Source organism: Chrysoperla carnea (genome assembly GCF_905475395.1).
Source record: "Chrysoperla carnea chromosome X unlocalized genomic scaffold, inChrCarn1.1 SUPER_X_unloc_10, whole genome shotgun sequence".
In the NCBI taxonomy this organism is placed as follows: domain Eukaryota; kingdom Metazoa; phylum Arthropoda; class Insecta; order Neuroptera; family Chrysopidae; genus Chrysoperla; species Chrysoperla carnea.
This window is the reverse complement of record NW_025408045.1, coordinates 76,883-84,310: the sequence shown is the minus strand read 5'-3', so window position 1 is coordinate 84,310 and position 7,428 is coordinate 76,883. Positions and strand designations below refer to the sequence as shown.

The 7,428-nt window shown below is 22.5% G+C and overlaps 1 non-coding gene across 1 annotated transcript; it reads left to right on the top strand.

The window, feature by feature from the left end:
• Positions 1-2,154: 2,154 nt before the first annotated feature.
• On the top strand, positions 2,155-2,273 carry LOC123303551. Its single transcript, XR_006535661.1, has one exon. It is a non-coding gene; the product is annotated as a 5S ribosomal RNA (ribosomal RNA).
• The last annotated feature ends 5,155 nt before the right edge of the window (positions 2,274-7,428 follow it).

Genomic DNA, 7,428 nt, shown 5'->3' with positions numbered 1-7,428 from the left:
AACAAGATAAATTTATATATTATGTTTTAATACTCGATACTATAATATATCGCATCCGTTACCAATTATTCGGTATCCTTTGATTTATACACAGAATGAACCAAAAATATGTATCAAATTTATTTTATTTATTTATATATTTAATATTATTATTATTATTTTATATTACAAAGTTTCTTAACGAAGCTTACAATGATTTCTCATATCGTACTTAACAAAATTATTTAGATCATATAAAATTTAAATTGTTAAAAAATTTTTATATTTATTATTATTATTTATTTTTATTAAAATTACATAACATAAAATTAATAATATTTTAATAATTATATAAATTAATTCTTATTTAAAATAATCTTATATTAATCTCAACAAATACTCTAATAATATATTTTGTCATAAATTTTTTTATATTTAAAATAAATATTATAATATATAAATACTTATATCAGTATAAAATTTCTTTATATAATTATGAAAAAATTAATTTAATAGTTAATTATTGATATTAATGCATAAATAAAAGTATTTTCTAATGAAATATATTTTGTCAATGTTCGATTAACACATTTCATAATAATACGTTTTCATTATTGACAAAAAAAGTTTTTCTAAAAATGAAATCTTATACTATAATATATATATTTATATATTAAATTTTTTAATTATTTATATACTAATAATTTATAATAAATCGATATTAAATAAAAAATAAAAATATATACTTTTTAAGTTTACCTTAAAAATATTATTGTTTTGTATGATTGAAATAATTAATATTAAACTATGTTTATTAATAATTGTTAATAAAAAAATTAAATATATTTTAATTTATAAAATAAATATTATTATTAAATTTATAATTTATTATTTTATATATTATAGAAATTGAAAAAATAAATCATGTTTACTACGACAGTAAATTAGAAATACTATTTAATTTTTATGTGTTTTCTACATGGTACTTTGACTTACATAGGGACTTATATTATTGTGAATAATGATATAATTGAAAACCTTTATTTTTTATTTGATAGAATTATTATATTTTATCATTTAAATATTTATAATAAATACATTATTTTTATAAAGTAAAAAATATGGCCGAAGAAAATTCTACAGCTGTTGCAGCAACTGCGGTTACTGCTGCTTCTACAACACCAACAAAAAAAGCAACAGCTTCTGGTGCTAAACGTACAAAACAACATTCAAAACCAACACATCCACGTACATCAGAAATGGTTGTTAACGCAATTAAAAATTTAAAAGAACGTGGTGGTTCATCATTACAAGCAATTAAAAAATATTTAGCTGCAAATTATAAAGTGGATTCTGATAAAATTTCACCATTTATTAAAAAATATTTAAAAGCTGCTGTAACTGAGGGAGCCTTGGTACAAACTAAAGGTAAAGGTGCATCTGGTTCATTCAAATTGGCTGCTTCCGCTTCATCTAATTCTTCAGCTAAATCAAAAGTATCCAAAAAAGAAAGTGGAGCAAAAGGTTCAGCAAAGAGTGCTAAAAGTAAACGGGCACCAAAAGAAAAGAAAGCCACAACTACATCATTGGCAGCCAAAAAGCCTAAAGCAAAAAAAGCGACTCCATCATCATCAACTGCTGCTAAAAAAGTTACTGCAAAATCATCAGCGGCATCAAAAAAAGCACCAGTTAAAGCAAAACCAGCAAAAAGTACAAAATCCGCTGCCAAAAGTAGCCCTGCTCGTAAACCGAAAGCACCAAAAGCTAAGAAAGCTTCTGTTGCCAAATCATCTCCTACAAAAATTAAAAAAGCAGCACCAAAAAAGAAATGATCTGTTACTTTAATAATATATTGAAATATTTCATTATTTTTGCTAAAAAATGAAAATAACATAGGCCTTAATACAGGCCACAAATTAATATTTGATAAGAGTAAATTATTTTTTGTATAAATATTTTATAAAATAATAGTTTAGAAACATTTGCCACAGTCAGTACCACGGATGGGTGGCCACTTGAGAATACTGTGTGCGGTTGCATTTTTATTTAAAATATATGGTATAATAAATAAGTATATATTTAAATTGATTACTTCATTGAAAATTTTAATAATATACTTTAATATTAATGATATTTATGAAAAATATATATTTGTAAAAATTTTCATTTATTACTGGCAACAGCCATACCACGTTGAAAACACCGGTTCTCGTCCGATCACCGAAGTTAAGCAACATTGGGCACAGTCAGTACTTGGATGGGTGACCGCTTGGGAACACTGTGTGCGGTTGCCTTTTTATATTAAAAATATAAATTATTTTTCTTCTTTTCTTTTTTTTTACACACCATATATAAATATATGTTATTTAGAAATGTAAACCTTTTATATTATTCATCAACAAATAAATATTATTTTTTGTATAAAATTTTATTGCATTTATAACTCATATCATGGTTACTTTAAAGCGAGAAGTTTTTTTAATATTTCAAATGAATATAAAATAATATAAATTTTATGAAATTTATTTATTTTTAGAAATAGCAATCGCTTATAATTATAACAAAATTTTAATAATGTTTAATTTTATTTCAATAATTTATATTTATATATATATATATATATATATATATATATATATATATATATATATATATATATATATTTTTTTATAAAAATAATATACTCTTATTTAATAATATATGTTGGTCCTATATATAGGACCGAAAATATTTCTTATTTGTTTTTTTTTTTTTAAATTGTCATTTAAAACGCTTATGCACGTTCTCCACGAATACGTCTTGCCAATTGTATATCCTTAGGCATAATTGTAACACGCTTTGCATGAATTGCGCATAAATTGGTATCTTCAAATAAACCTACTAAATAGGCTTCACTAGCTTCTTGTAATGCCATAACAGCTGAACTTTGAAAACGTAAATCGGTTTTAAAATCTTGTGCAATTTCACGTACTAAACGTTGGAATGGTAATTTACGAATTAACAATTCAGTACTTTTTTGATAACGACGAATTTCTCGTAAAGCTACTGTACCAGGACGATATCTGTGTGGTTTTTTTACTCCACCAGTTGCTGGTGCACTTTTACGTGCAGCTTTCGTTGCTAATTGTTTTCTTGGTGCTTTACCACCAGTTGATTTACGTGCAGTTTGCTTGGTTCTAGCCATTTTCAAATAATAATGTTTTTACAAAAAAACACACAATTTTAAAAATTATATTCGACAATTTGATACTACAAAGTCAAATGTTTAAATGCGAAATAAATGTGTTGTATTTATATTTATATGAAATTTCAAAATTTTTGTTGTCATATCCTATTGGATAGCTATCAGAGTATGGACTAATCAAATTGTATAGGCGTGGCTTAAAAAATCTTTAATGCTTTATATAAAAAGGCACAATTGTACCGGCGCTCACATACATTACAATACTTGTGAGGTTAACACACGTGTTATCCGTTCGTTAAAATATTGTAAATAATTTTTTATTAAAATGACTGGCAGAGGAAAAGGTGGAAAGGGTCTTGGAAAAGGGGGTGCAAAACGTCATAGAAAAGTTTTGCGTGATAATATCCAAGGTATTACAAAACCTGCAATTCGTCGTTTAGCACGACGAGGTGGAGTAAAACGTATCTCTGGTTTAATTTATGAAGAAACACGTGGTGTACTTAAAGTATTCCTTGAAAATGTTATTCGGGATGCTGTTACATATACTGAACACGCAAAACGTAAAACAGTTACAGCTATGGATGTTGTATATGCATTAAAACGACAAGGTCGTACTTTGTATGGTTTTGGAGGTTAAGAAAATATAATAATTTACTTAAAATATTTAGTAAATTTATTAAAGAATATTTAATACATCCGATAAATTTAAACAGGCTTTCCTTTTTGGGAAGCCACTAATTTTATTTATATAAGAGTAAATAAATTTGTTAATAAATATAACATATTATATAATTTGTTTACAACAAATTATTTTGTTTATAACATACATTACCAAATATTTTTATTTTTTTTTTTTATTGTAATATATCTGCAATAATAAATTATAATTTGTATATTATCTATTTTATTTTACAATAACTTATTGAATTTTTGAAAAAATTTTATTATAAATTAATATACTATTATATTTTTTATATATACAAGTTAAGAGTAACAAGTATCGATAGGAGATTATCGAATTTATAACTAATAAAACATTTCGCCTTAATCAAAGAAAATAAAGATTTTGCTATACCATTTTTTATACTTTCAATAAATAATTTATTATTAAATTTTTATTATTTCATTTATTTTTTAAAATTATTAAAAATATTTTTCTAATAATTATAAGCGTACATAAACAAGTAGTAAATGTAAAATGAAAATAATAAAGGTAATGTAATGCATTTGCATTACACTGATTTACGATATATATTCAAGCTATTAATATATAAAATTTTATATTAAATATGATATTAATAATTGTTTATTTAATTTTTTTGTATATATAAAAATAATTTACTCTTATTTAAAAAATTTGATGGCTCTCTTAAAAAGAGAGCCGTTTTTATATGTTGATGTATTTTTATGTTATCAATTAAATAATATTTTCGATTTATTTATTTTGAACTTGTATATTTTGTAACAGCTTTAGTACCTTCACTAACAGCGTGCTTTGCCAATTCACCAGGTAATAATAATCGAACTGCGGTTTGAATTTCCCGACTTGTGATTGTTGAACGTTTATTATAATGTGCTAAACGTGATGCTTCAGCAGCAATACGTTCAAAAATATCATTAACAAAACTGTTCATGATACTCATAGCTTTACTAGAGATACCAGTATCAGGATGCACTTGTTTTAATACTTTGTAAATGTAAATTGCATATGATTCCTTGCGCTTCCTCTTCTTTTTCTTATCACTCTTTGATATATTTTTTTGAGCTTTGCCAGCTTTTTTTGCTGCTTTTCCACTTGTTTTTGGTGGCATTGTTACAAACAATTAATATACACAGATAGTTACAGAACACCAGTCAGTATATGTATGAGCGTGTCGTGTATACAACTAGCGTATTATATACGCGAAGATGGATATAACAATAAAAATGAATACTACTCTCTGATTGGCTGAAAATAATACTATAAGGTGATTGGTTTATTTTTAAAGTTTTATATTTTATAAATATTATAAATTAAAATACCCAAATAACATTTTAAACATTTATGTTACAATCCCCGTAACGTACACATCTGTGTGATTATATTTACAAAAAAAAATATTAATTAAATAAATTTATTCGCTATGTCTGGACGAGGTAAAGGTGGTAAAGTAAAGGGAAAGGCAAAGTCAAGATCAAGCCGAGCAGGATTACAATTTCCTGTTGGAAGAATTCACAGATTATTACGAAAAGGAAATTATGCTGAACGAGTAGGTGCTGGTGCCCCAGTATATTTGGCTGCTGTTATGGAATATTTGGCTGCAGAAGTTCTCGAGTTAGCTGGTAATGCTGCCCGTGATAACAAAAAAACACGTATCATTCCACGTCATTTACAATTGGCAATTCGTAATGATGAAGAATTAAATAAATTATTATCTGGTGTAACAATTGCTCAAGGTGGTGTATTACCAAACATTCAAGCAGTGTTATTACCAAAGAAAACTGAAAAGAAAGCATAAATTAAAAACATTGCATTAATTTTTATAATAATAATACATCGATCATAGGCCTTTTAATAAAAGGCCACAAATTTATTTAAAATAAGAGTAAAAATTATTTTTATAAATAATATATTATAATATTTTTTTAAAGAATCAATTTAAATAATTATAAATTAATGATTCTTTTTTTTTTTTTTTTTTTTTATATGTTATTATGGAAATAATTCATCATATTATGATGACATTTAGGTAACATATTATAAGAATATTCATAAAATATTATCAAAATAATATTGTATTATGATGATATTTAGACAAAATATTATAAGAATATACACAAAATATTATCAAAATAATATCATTAGATAACAAAACTGTTCATGATACTCATACCTTTACTAGAGATAAAAGTATCAGGATGCACTTGTATTAATACATATTATCACAACATCACAAAATATTTTTTAAAAGGAAAAATTTTTTAAAAATTATTATAAAATTTGATTGAATTAAATTTCAATTTATTTTTTTAATAATTAAAGAAAAAAAAAAGCATATAAACTTTCTATTGAAAATGTTATTTTCAACTAGATGGCCAAGTGAACTTTGTTACACAAACAATATATGACGTATTCGTTATTTAAATAATCAGTATCCTTTGATATTATATCAATACGTTACTCTCTTCTTTTGATACATATTAATAAAATTTCAATTTATAAGATTTTATGTCAATTATATAAATAATATTATAAATTTTCTAAATACATAAGTTAAGTAACAAAAAATTTGAATAACAAGATAAATTTATATATTATGTTTTAATACTCGATACTATAATATATCGCATCCGTTACCAATTATTCGGTATCCTTTGATTTATACACAGAATGAACCAAAAATATGTATCAAATTTATTTTATTTATTTATATATTTAATATTATTATTATTATTTTATATTACAAAGTTTCTTAACGAAGCTTACAATGATTTCTCATATCGTACTTAACAAAATTATTTAGATCATATAAAATTTAAATTGTTAAAAAATTTTTATATTTATTATTATTATTTATTTTTATTAAAATTACATAACATAAAATTAATAATATTTTAATAATTATATAAATTAATTCTTATTTAAAATAATCTTATATTAATCTCAACAAATACTCTAATAATATATTTTGTCATAAATTTTTTTATATTTAAAATAAATATTATAATATATAAATACTTATATCAGTATAAAATTTCTTTATATAATTATGAAAAAATTAATTTAATAGTTAATTATTGATATTAATGCATAAATAAAAGTATTTTCTAATGAAATATATTTTGTCAATGTTCGATTAACACATTTCATAATAATACGTTTTCATTATTGACAAAAAAAGTTTTTCTAAAAATGAAATCTTATACTATAATATATAAATATATATATTAAATTTTTTAATTATTTATATACTAATAATTTATAATAAATCGATATTAAATAAAAAATAAAAATATATACTTTTTAAGTTTACCTTAAAAATATTATTGTTTTGTATGATTGAAATAATTAATATTAAACTATGTTTATTAATAATTGTTAATAAAAAAATTAAATATATTTTAATTTATAAAATAAATATTATTATTAAATTTATAATTTATTATTTTATATATTATAGAAATTGAAAAAATAAATCATGTTTACTACGACAGTAAATTAGAAATACTATTTAATTTATGTGTTTTCTACATGGTACTTTGACTTACATAGGGACTTATATTAT